The sequence below is a fragment of the Tetrao urogallus genome (genome assembly GCF_951394365.1).
Source record: "Tetrao urogallus genome assembly, chromosome: 8".
Taxonomy (NCBI): domain Eukaryota; kingdom Metazoa; phylum Chordata; class Aves; order Galliformes; family Phasianidae; genus Tetrao; species Tetrao urogallus.
This window is the reverse complement of record NC_136821.1, coordinates 14,712,945-14,725,509: the sequence shown is the minus strand read 5'-3', so window position 1 is coordinate 14,725,509 and position 12,565 is coordinate 14,712,945.

The following is a 12,565-nucleotide window of genomic DNA, read 5'->3' as shown; positions in this document are numbered from 1 at the left end:
GCTAACGCCGAGCGGGACGGGCGTATGGGGGCCGGGACGCCGGCACCGCCCATAGGAGGCCGGGGTGCTGCGGGGGAAGCGGCCCGCACCGGGGCCGCGGTGCCCGAAGGATGCTTCGCCGCGTCCGCTCTGGGCTCCGCGCCCTCCGCTGCAGCCCAGCCGCCGCCCCGCCGCTCCCCGCCTCCCCTCCGACAGCCAATCGGCTCCGCACGGGGCCCCGGTACAGCCCGCCCCCTCCCCGGTGGGCGGTGGCGGGGGGGTCGGCTGGACCGGCGCGGTTTCTCTGGGCGGCGGCCGTCCCGCCGTGACCTTCATCGCCGCCTCGACAGGTCCCGCGGGTTCCAGACTGTGTTCTGGAGCCGTGGGGAGGTGGCTGGGATGCAGGGATGGGAGAACGGCAAGGTGTTGGGAGCCCCTCAGGACGCGGCCGCCCCCGCCCGGGTCCTGTTCCTTGCTCGAGAAGGCAGGATGGACCAACCCAGCCCAGCTGAGCACCCAGAAGTGGTGCTGGGTAGAGATGCAGCTGGCCACAAGAGTGGGGAAGAACGCTGTGCGATGCCAAGGGGAGAGGAAGATGGGAGATGCATGCTTGAGGGCAGCTAGAGAAGGTTTGGGAACGGGAAATGTCTGCCCACATAGAGCCATCATGGAGGGGTTGGGGGGAGAGCCAGCCTGCCCCCTGGGTTTGTCTCTGCAGGGTGCTGCTCCCCACTGCCTGTTCCAGGCTGGCGCGAGCCCCCCAGCACCAGCTGTACAACAGCACAGCGCATCTTCTGTCTGCCTGTCCTATCCCCATTCTGCCTTTTCAGCCACAGAGGGGAGATTTCCAACTGCTCTGACCATCACCAGCATCAGACAAAAGTCAGGGTGCTTAGAGATAGAGGAAGGAGGGGGAGGATGCTGCGCTACTGCATCACTGCAAAATGGTGTGCGATCAACCAGCTGTGTGCACACAGCCTGCTTCCCCCCTTCTAGATCTGAGCATGGCACGGATGCAGCCTGCACCCCCTGCCTCCCTGCCCATCGCGGGAGGATCCTGCTGTGTTTCTCAGGAGCTGGGGGACAGATCCTGCGGCTCTGATGGCTCCAGCTGGTGCCAGGCATCCATTAGGAACAAAATGCCCCAATTGCCTGGACTGCTCCTGCATGTAAATTGCCCGGAAGCGACGGCTGAGAAATGGTTCAGGGAGAATGTATCGATGATGCATTTTGATATAGCATTTTATCCGTGAAATTAACACGTCAGTGGCAGGATGTAGCTCTTGCCAGATAGATCCAGGCTAACAGGCAGTAATGAATTATCAACCAGGAGGAGCTAAAGCAGCTCCCCCTTCCTCCTGCAGTGCTGATGCTGGAGGTGTTTGAAATGGAAGCGCAGGCTCAGAGCTGACTTCATCCTCCCAGCGGGGCCTCCCCATGCCTGGGGCTGTTATGCCACACCTGGGACCCTCTGCCAGAGCAAAAAGCGGGGTTAAGTCCCATTCCTACATATCCCCTGCTGTGGCCAGCCACGTGCCTTGGTGGCCTATGCAAAAACACGCACGTGTACACAGACACACAGATCTGCTTCGGGAGCAGCCAGAACCCAATCGGATCTGGGCCAGCATTGTCTACCCAAGGCCTGCTGAAAACAAACAAACTTGGAGAATTTGGTGTCAAAAAAAGGAATACGGGATACAAATGAGAAGGAACAAAGCCAGGACAAGGTTCCTGAAGATTAAGACTCTCCAGCTTCAGCCTAGCAAGGATGGAAGGGCACCACCCCTAGGGAATCACACACAGAATCACACACAGAACTGTAGGGATTGGAACGGACCTCCAGAGATCATCTAGTCCAACCTCCCTACCAAAGCAGTTTCCCTACACCAGGTCACACATGCAGGCATCCAGGCAGGTCTTGAACATCTCCAGAGAAGGAGACTCCACAACCTCCCTGGGCAGCCTGTTCCAGTGAAGGGATCATTCCTTGTCCTCTTTCCATGCTTGAGGATGGACTGACTTTCCAATTGCACAAACTCATCAGCAACCACAGCTGAATTTGGCAAGTGAAGCAGCAGAGCCCTTCCTGCACGCTGTTCTCTCCTCCTGGAGCAAAATTGCTCCCAGATTGCTTCACCTGAAATACATGAAGCCGCCCCCACCCTCCATGCACTCTCCCAAATTGGCATCCCTGAACTCATTAAGCAGGACTATTTGTATTCAGCAGCCATGAGCCAGGCTCTGCAGCTTCCCACAGAGAAGCATGCAGAGGCTCCCTCAACCAGGTCTGCAGTCATTGGCCCCAAGCAGCAACGCGTGAGCTTCCTGGAGCTGAAATCTGTATAAACTCCAGCCTAGGGCCAGCTGTTTCCCTTGCCTGCAGTTGCAGCATCATGCTGTGGAACCAGAGGAACAGCTCTGAGATGCAGGTGGTTGGTGAGAATTTGTCTTTCTCCATCCCATGTGTCATGCAAACACCAGGGAATTACCCTGCAAGAACAGAGGGACATTTCTTATACAGGTAAAGAAGCGGCTTTGCAGCTTACCTGGGAGGCAGCTGCTCTTCCACGTGAAAGAGGAGGATCCTTTCCCCCCTCTCCAGTTTTATTCTTCAAGCTTCAGGCCTGAGACTGACAAGCGATGATACAACACAAACCACACGCTCAGCACCATAGCAGGTCACCTCCCAGCAGCTTTGGGCAGTAAGGAAGGCATAGAACAGAAATAGAAGGCATTAACAGACCCCCTGCTCCAAAAGGTCACCCCAGTTAGGACAAGACATATATCAGCTACGTGCCTGTGCCAACAAAGGGATGCTTGCTTGCCCAGGCCCCTAATTTTGACTGTGTTAGAAGTACCCCTATTCCAGACCAGGGGTGATCTGGATGGGGAGCTGGAGCACACTGGCAGCCCTACTGTGATGCTAGTCCCCTGTTCCAGGCTGCAGAGCTACCAGGCACGAGCTTTCCTATGCGTCCTGGCAGAAGGCAGTTGGCACGTCCCCCTGCCTGCTTCACAAAGATGAATGAGCAACTGGCTGGCTGGAGCTGGTCTCTAATGGCTCACTTGCTGCGCCGTGGTCTGTCTGCACTGGCAAAGACAGCATTGTACAGTCCAGGGCAGGGAGAGCGGCAGGTACGTGGAGGGCTTCGTGCAGCCCCTGCTCCGAGGTCAGTTCCTGGAATCACAAAGCAGAGCACAGCCCCCAGGGAACAGCTATTTCTGTCCTGCTGTTTGCCAAATAGCAATGGTAGAAAAAATTCAGGGACCCTGAGAAAGACTGCTCTTCCAGATGGAAACCGCAGTAGAGAGGACTGACAGGGAAAAACATCAGAGCATCCAGATTGCTGGGCAGAGAGAGGGGTCCTGGAGCAGCATAGAGTCACACAGGGCAGACACTAGGCTCCTGCTTTGCCGATGCAGAATGAGAATGGGGATTATTGCAGCACCTGTCCTTTTCAGAGCTGCTGCTAAAGCCATCGCTGGGAAAAGGTTTCAGCTGTGTGGGGGACAGCCCAAGCACCACGAGTCGTTCCTCGTTAGGGTATCCATGTAGTCCTGCAACAGCTAAAAACTCGGGAGAGCTTAATGAATGGGCTAATTACCATCAACCCCCGCAGGCAACTATGAAGTGCGAGGCTCCGCGGGCTCGGCCCCCGAGCTGTACCCCGTGCCGGTGCTGCCCTCTGGCGGCCCCGGAGGCTGTACCGTGCGGGGGGCAGATCGCGGAGTCCCGGCGGGGGAAGGGCTGCTGCCAGGCGCTGTGTCCGAGGAGAACCCCGGAGAAGGGCTGCTCACCCGCAGACTGACGCGGGTGACCCAGGCATCCCCAAACACTGGAACAGTTCGAACCCTGGAGTGAGGCCGCCGGCCACTGGCCGCAGTTCCCAGAGATTCCCCAGTGATGGGAAAGGGAGAGCCATTGGCTTCAGTTCTTGGGTCCCGGCGCTGGTGGCCATGGGGACCCAGCGACACTCGCGGGGAGGATCGCTGCCCACCAGGTGGAGCTGCACCCCGCGTTTTGCTGCTGTTGTGGTGGCTCCGGACCAGCTCTGCTCTCCTGATGTTTTTCCCTACCGTGGCCTTCCCCAGCCCTCTGGGTAGAGCGTGGATGAAGGACATGAGTGTCCTGTACGGATGTTCTGGAGACAAGCCTCCAGTGCGAACCTCATAATCTCCACCAGCTGAGCAGAGCAGTGAAGTTGTCCACTTCCAATGGCTCAGTATTATGGGAACCTTCTCCCCAGCAACCTGGACAAGGGAAGTGAGCAGCAAGAGAACGGCCTTGGTGCTTTTCTGGCCTTTAATTTTCCCAGTACCTAGGGGGCTTCCTGCTGCCCCATATCGCTCTGGTAACATGCTGCTTCCTCAAGCCTGCATCACATCTGTTTGGGGTCAGAGCTGGGTTTGGAGGAAGCAGAAGTAGCAATTGGCACCTGGTGGGTCCCACATTACCAATGTAACCTCCAGGATTTGGCAGAACCCCATGAAGCTGGGTCTTGGAAAGCCCCCTGGTTGAGCAACCCAATGCCTTCTCCAGTTTTTTTTCTTCCCTGATATCTGCCATCCCCAGTCAGGGGTCCTGTCATAAGGGGCAATGGCTCCAGGCAGTGCAGGATCTGCTGAAGCTCCCTTGGTCCCAGCCAGCCTGCAGATCTGCTCCCTGCCTGGTGCAATGCTGTCAGGCCAGGCCTTTAGTGCGAGGGAGGCAGCTGTACAGGAAATAATCACGGCTTGTTCAAGATTAAATCACTGGCGGGAGCGTGCGAGGGGATAAAAGGAACCGTCTGTCGTTAGAGGGAATATTAACCTGGCAGCAAGCTGGGAGGGGGAAGAATTTTATTCCCTATGCTTGCTGCCTGCCAACCCCACAGTGTGCGCTGACAGCAGCTCTCAGCAGGACACACGGCTCAGCCCCGGCACTGGGATGAGGGAGGAGTGGAGATGCTGCAGGGGAGGGTTGTGGGAACAGCGGGGAAACTGAGGCAGCACGTGGCACAAGTGCACCATATGCCTTGGAGACACTGAGATCCTGCTTTGCCCATGTCAGGCTTTTGCCCAGCTCCTCCAAATGAGCCCAATGTGGCACAAAAGGTTCTTGTTTGGTCTGGCCCTTATCAGGGATCCTTGGGATCCTTCAGCATGGGAGACGTGCTGGGGCTGCAGCAGGTGGGGCTGGGAAGAGAGGCAGCGGACAGGGAGAAAGTAAGAGACCAGCTGCAAGGGGGTGAGCCGGCAGGGAGATAAGATAGAGGGAGAAATGCAAAATATGACGGGTGGCGGGCGGGAGGGAACGTGGGAAACTGCAGGGCACCTTGGGTCAGAGACACATCAGGGATGCCAGCTGTGGTGACAGCTCCCAGCACCGCTCCTTGTCCTTGGGCTGGGACCTACTTTGGGGCCTGAAGTGGCTGAGACCCCAGTACCAAGCTGTCCTCCTCCCCTTTAGGCATGCTGTGTAAGTTCCGAGTGGGTTTGTGAGAAGCACCTGCAGATGTGTGCACGGGGACATCTTCCCTGCAGTCCTGTGACCAGGCCTGGGAGCCCCACTCCCCTCCTTACAGGCTGTCCCAGCCCTGCTGCCGGGGCAGCAGTGGAGAAAAGCCGCACTCTGCAGGCTGGCTCAGGACTGCAGTTTATGGACTCATCCGTGCCAGGATAAACAGACCCATGGGGGCCGGGTTTGCAGTGAGCGGCTCATGAAAGCCTGCAGCCCTTCTCCTAGGGCTTCCTTCCCTTTGATGGAAAAGCCCCGGCACTTTCCCAAGCATGAATATCCCAGCTCGTTCCCCCTCACCTCCTTTCTTCCCCGCACCAGCCCACTCCCCTCCAGCTGAGGCTGAAATGGGAACATCAGCCATCCTTGGCTGCCTCTCCTCTTCCAGCCTTGAGGTACTCAACAGAGCTGAGCCTCAGACTGTGCAGCCCATGCTGGCAGCACCAATAGTTGCTGGTGACTGCCCCCAGCCTTTCTGCCCCTCTCCTCCAGGCAGGGTTCCTGAGATGAGTGGAAATCCTAAAAACTCTCCCAGTGTCTCCCACAGCACCTAGGGAAGGTCTGGCCCCACTGCACACACACCCCAGGACGCAGCCGTTGCCAGGATGCTGTAATTTCCAAGCTAACATCAAAAAGCAGCTGGGGATTGGCTTGTGAGTGCTCCCACACAGCACATCCTGTGTGCTTTATGAGCGATGTTTTACAACATAAATGCTGCTATATTAAGCCATACATTCAACTGGAAGAACAGGAGACAGTGAGGCGAGCATGGCAACCTCTCTGCATGCTTCTGTAGTGCTGCATGAGCAGTCCTTTCCTTGCTCTGCTCTGCTCTGCCTCATGCAAAATGGGGACTGTCCCCATCCTTTAGGGCGAACTCCTGCCTGGCAACAAGATGTCACAGCCGTTGGGCGGGGATTTGGCTTCAGCTGGGTTCTGAGTAAGGATGGGCGCAGGAGGGAGAAGGGGCTCTCTTCCCCCAGGAGAGGGTGCTCTGCGCCCACAGCATCCCAGCATTTCGGGGTGCCCAGCATTTTGGGGTGCCCTGGCCTGGCAGGAGGGAAAAATTGGGCTAAAATACCCTCCTTTTGCTTTGATTCCATGCTACCCCCCTGGGCAAAGAGGTTTGCAGACAGAGGTTTGAATTTTGGGAGCTCCTGTTACCATACATTGGGATGGTAATGCATTCATGGGGGGATAGATGTGAGGCCATGCTGCGCCCTCCCCAGCAAAGACCTGTCCCTGCCTCACACCCCCTGGTGAGCCGGGACCCTTGTGAGAGCGGTGGAGGTGATTTATGCTCCTGACATTTCTCTCCCGGTTGAGCAGGGCTTTTAATAAAGAGTGAGTGATTTATGACTCCTTTTAAGTGGGAAGGAATGTTACCTAAGGCAGTCCACCCCCTGACACCCCCGCCTCACCGTCTCACTGAAACCCCAGCATCTGGGCTAGTGGGAAGAGACAATCTGCCCCTATCTTCTCATGGAGACCTCCTACAGCATCCTGCCCCATCCCTGCCCCAGGACGCCCTTCTACCCTTTGGGGAGTGGCACTGCTCCCACCCCAAGGCCCAGCAGCAGCATTATGGGGTGTACAACAATGATTCAAAGAGCGATGCTGGCCCAAGACCCCTTCACCAGGACCCCTGTGGTGGCTGGCCTGGGGACAGGATGAGAGCTCCGCTCCAGTTGTCATGGTTACTGGGTATTAAGGGATGCAGGCATGAATGCTCTGCAGTGATGAGCAGCCCCAGAAGGGAGAAGCTGCCCCTCCCAGGGGGCTCGTCCATGGGGCTGCCTTCATCCCCCTCCCCAAAACCAAAGCCTGCTCTGAACCCAGTTGCATCATCAACTTGCCTCTCAGCGGGCTTCTCAGGGCATTAAAATGACTTTGAGGCCTTCCAGAGGGAATAAAGAGAGGGACTTGTCCTGTCCTCTCCCAGCCATGGAGACAGGGACACAGAGGCAGCGGGCCTGGGGACGTGGTAGAGGTACAGGACACCACCAGCCAGCCCCCTTCCCTTCCCCTCTCCAAAGAGCTAATGAGTGAGGACAGGGGATAAGAGCAGGGGCGGAGGAAGCTTCGCCCAGACAAAAGCCGCCCCAAGAGGCTCCCAGCTGCTAATGAAGATAAAGTGCCCAGTTCCTTTTTCTTCTCCAAGTGAAATCTGGTGGCTAAGGGGAAAAAAATGCTTTCAAGTGTATTCATCTATAACACGGCCTGGGAGGCAGGGATTCCAGCTGAGACATTGATCTCACCATGCACACACGTGCACGCATGCATGTGCACAGACACACACACACACACACACACGCACACGCACACAGATGCAGCGTGCGTGAAATACCTGCAGAGCCCAGCATGCACCCGCGTGCACGCAGACATCAAAAGCACGGCCTTTCTCTGAATCAAAACCGCAGCTGCAGATGAAGGCATGTGTTGAGCAAAACACGCCCAGCCCACGCGGAGCACACGCACCGCACTGGGCCGCCAGCTCGCACACGTGCCCTGCCATGCACATGGCAAGCACAATGCAAACACAGGTGCACGGAGCGCCAAGGGTGCCGGCACAGCTGCGTGCATGCATGCACGCATGCACACACATCTGTGCTCTGTCCTTTGTGCAAACGCAGCCCCCAAAGCAGCGCGGCCGTGTCTGCAGTGCGTGTTGCCGGCTGCTCTGCAGGATGCTCCAGGCACAAAAGCTATCGCAGTACAACGAATGAGATGATCCCAGCGCGGCCCTCTGACCCTGAGGACCTGTGCCACGGAGCAGAGCAGACCCCCTCCAGGCTGTTAGACACATCCTGCAAATGGGGGGGGCTGTGTGCTAAGCTCTGCTGGCACTGTCCCTGACCTAGGCTAGCTCCCAAACCAGGAGCAAAATCTTGCCCACACAGAAATGACACAAGGCAGTGCTAACAATCCCACATGGACAGTCATGTTGCCGTGCCTGGGAATGCCCTGGGACTGTTTGCTTTACAAGCGCAGACGTAACCAGAGACTCCCCCCTCCTTCCTTCCAGAGGCTCTGAATTAAGCAGCCCATTTACAGTCTGGCCATGAGGGAGTAGAATAAAAGACATGGTGGGGATAGGGAGCTCCTCCCCAGCATATCTGGATGTATCTCAGACCCTGTGGAGCGTCCATGGGGAGCACTTGCTCACAGCTCTGGGTGGACAGCAATGCTGCAGAGAGGCTGGACCCAACTGCAGAGGCACACTGCTACCCTGTGCCTGTCTCTGCAGCATCCTGTTCCCAGCACGTGGGGCCATGCCTGTCTGCAGGGATGTGGGGACAGAAGACAGCTGGGGTGTATCAGTACCCCACGTGGGATAGATGGCACAGTGAAAGGAGGCAATGATGGAGCCTGGGCCAGAGGGAGGCAGAGCACCAATGGGGGCTGAGCTGCCAGGGCAAACTCAGCAGAGGGCAGTGAATGCACACACACATGCACATATATTTGTGCACACCCTTGAACACTTGTACACTCCTGCACCTGTGTGTGCATGCAGGCACACAGGACCCTCATATGATTTGTCACACATGCAGCCACATCTTGTGCCATGCCACCAGCACAGTGACATTCTGTTCTGCAGCCACCCTGCAGCCACAGCAGGAAGATTAGGATGGGACCCCCTCCCTATCAGTGCCAGGGGGCGACAAGGAAAGGGGAAAGAAGAAGCAGGGAGTCCCCTCACAGTCAGAGAGCTGACAGGCTTCAGGCACTTTATCCCCCTTGGGGGCAGTTCTTCAGGACTGTGACCACCCTGCACACCCTGCATGACTATAGGCACCTGGTGCTTTGTATGCTGCCTGCATGAGGGTGCACAGTGCCCTGGGACCCCCAGCCCTGCACTCAACCTCCCCCCCAACAGCCCCAGCATCCTGGCCCAGATGTACTGGGGAGAGGGAGGGGACAGCCCTGGCAGCTGTGGAGCATCCAACCCAGATGTGCCAGGCACACTTTGCAATGCAGAGACCACCGAGCCCAAGAGCTGTACTTATCCAGCCGCAACATGGCACGGGAAGAAAGGACATTCCTCCCTTAGGAACAGCTTGCATGCATGGCGTCATTCCCTCCTTACTGAGAGGGAAGCCACAGGGAGGGTGTTCCCAGCCCCCCTCCTTGGGCCAGGGATGCTGCCTGTGCCATCCCATCCTTGACAGCCTCTCTGCTGACTGTGAGGGCAGGAGCCACCCTTTCCCAATTCAGCTGACTCAGCACTTAGGGCTGTCACTAAGCCCAGGCAGGCGGAGTGCACCGGAGCCATGCCAGATGCTGGCTGTGCACGCCTGCACTGGCTGCACTGTGCTGGTGGCTCTTTGGCAATGGGCATGAGCCTCCAAGATTGATTTTTTTCAGCTAAGGGACGATCACGCAGGGAAGAAAGCTGCCCCCCAGCTGGGCTTGGGGGACTGCTTGGAGCTGTATGGAGATAGTGCATTTGCCCTGCATGGGATGTGAGAGATGGGACAGAGCTGCACTCAGTGATTCAGAGCACCAATGAGGAAGGGAAACTTGGCTATGCGACAGGATGGCCTACAGCCAAAAGATGCTACGGAGCTGTGGGACAGAGAAGGGCAGAGCATCGCTGCTCTCCTGGAGCCGGTTTGGTCCTGTATGAATCAAAGCTGCCTCGGTGCTCTTTGTGAAAGCTCCACATGTTTGGTGTTTCACCCTGTGAAGGGCAAACCCTTACACCAGTCCCGCAGGTGGACACAGCTCCCAGCTGGCGTGCGGGGAGGAACAAAGCCAGCCCCTGCCCAGAGACCGCAACCAGCAGCAGTGCCGGGTGTCGGGAAACATCAGAGCACGTGTCTCCTGTCCGCACAGGCGAGAGCGGTGTGTGGGTGGTGGGGCACGCCTGGCCAGAAGAATCCCAGCAAATTGCTTCTCCTTGATGTCTGCCAGCTCTTCACTGTACAAGAAGTCAGAGCCGGGGCTGCTGCCAACTCACCTGTCTCTGCCCGTGCGCCCCAGGGCTGGTGAGATGGGGGAGGCAGATGGATGAAGCTGGCCACAGCCAGGCTCTGCTCCTGCAGATGCTGCTGGGCCTCAGAAAGTGCAAGATGCTTCCATTCTCACATGCATTTTGGGTTCCTCCCCCCCCCCCCGTACTTTCCCCCATGGGAGATTCACTGTGTTGGAGATGGGGAAGTTGTCTCAAATCAGAAAGAAATTGCAGTGGATGAGTACAAGAGGCTGCACCACAGGAGCAGAGTTGGTCACAGACCCCAGGGTGCAAGGCATACAGATGCCATGAGATGCTATACAAACCTCTTGCTACTTGAGAGGACATTGCATAACATAGGCCACCCCTTTCTGCTTCTCTATTCCATGTGAGCTAGCAACGCCATGGATCAGGGGGACTCAGAGGAGCTTCTGTGCTGCTCTGCAGCCATACAAGGAGCCGGGCTTACACCAACACTGAGCACAGAGCCCACAGCATCTTCCCTGCACCAGAACCTCCCCTATGCAGCCACAGCTGAGGAGCAGATGGGGACTGTGCTGGCAAGAAGGTCCTATGATGAAAGATGTGTCCCAGCCTGGCTTGGCGGGGGTAACTGTGTGAGGTGGCCCCTTCCTTGCCCTTTTTTCTTTTTTTTCTTTTTTTTTTTTTTTTTTGCAGGGTTTTAACACAGAGCATTGTGTCTGGTTCATGGCAGGGGTGTGCTGGGGATGTGACTGCAGCTTGCAGTGGGAGGTCAGCAAGGGCAGGGCATGGACCCCTTGCTAGTGTATCCCAGGGACACATATGAGCTTGCATGCAGGAAGGTGACAGCCAAGTCAAGTAGGTGACGTGCAGACTGGCAGCTGCTGGCAGTGAGTAACAGTGAACAGACAAGCATGGCGTGTGTGCATCAGTGCTGAGGGGGTGAGGATGAGGGCAGGTTCTACCTGCGGGACAGGAGGTTCTGCCTTATGGTGTGGGGCTCTGGGTGCCCAGGAACCAGCGCACTGCTGTGGGTCTGCCTGTGGACAGTGTTGTCGGAAAGGTGAGGGCTTCCCCTGGGGTCACCTGTGCACTTGTACACAGCCTGGGTATCTGCTGGCTGAGATCCGATGCAGGAACCTTCTCTTTTTGGCAGCGGTGAGGATGCTCTGAGCCCTCAGGAGCCCTGTGTGGGGAGCCAGTGTAGACCAAAACTTCTGCCCTAGGTGATGTTCATGCTGCAGCCAGGACAGTAACCAAGGCGACATCTTACAGCCTGGTACTTCTGCCCCCAGGAGAAAGCAGCCCAGGACATACCAGGCTGTGACTGGCAGCTGCACCTGGCTGTGGCTCTTCCCCTGACACTGTGTTTGACTGAGGCAAGAGCACTGCAGAAGATTTTGCAAGGCCCTGCACAGCACCCTGTAATCAGAGCAGCATAGGCTGTTAACTCATTGCCACAAAAGCCTGGGGAGATAATGAACAAAGCCCAGCTTGTGTAAACCACGCCAGCCCTGGTGAGGTGTCTGCCACCTTCCTGGCCTTCTGCCCTCTGCACTCAGCCTATCTCAGCCTGCATTTAACAATTACCTCCTCTCTGCGCAGCTCCCAAGTGCTCCCAGTTCTGCAGGCCAATTCCCTGCTGGCAGCTCCCAGCACTGACGTCAGTGGGGTGCCGGGCATATCCTCCCCACAGCACCTGGTGGTGGCACCCAGATACAGCCAGCACCTCCCCAGTGTGCATGGGTGAGCATCCCTGGGGGGCTCCAGCTTTCCTTCTCTCCCTAGCTGATGAATAGCAAGGAAGGGATTCTGACAGGTGCAGGTGCCCAAGCTGGATGTGGTCCTGAGCTGTGGACTTAACACTGATGGATACATGAGAGCAGTATCACGGGGTGCCTGTGGCTGTATTATCTCTTGGTCTCTGCTGGCATCACAGGAGAATCAACCCTATTCCTAGCCAGGCAGGATTCGTGTCACCTCCTTCCCCAGATGGAACGTCTTACCCCTCCACTGATACCCAAGGGACATCCAGGTAGAGTTGGAATGGGAGCAGAGGACAGGATAGGGGACACGGTATCATGCCTTTGGGAGGGGTAAGACATTTTGAATGTGATGGTCTGGGCTTTCTCTGCAAGAGGTGACACCAGTGA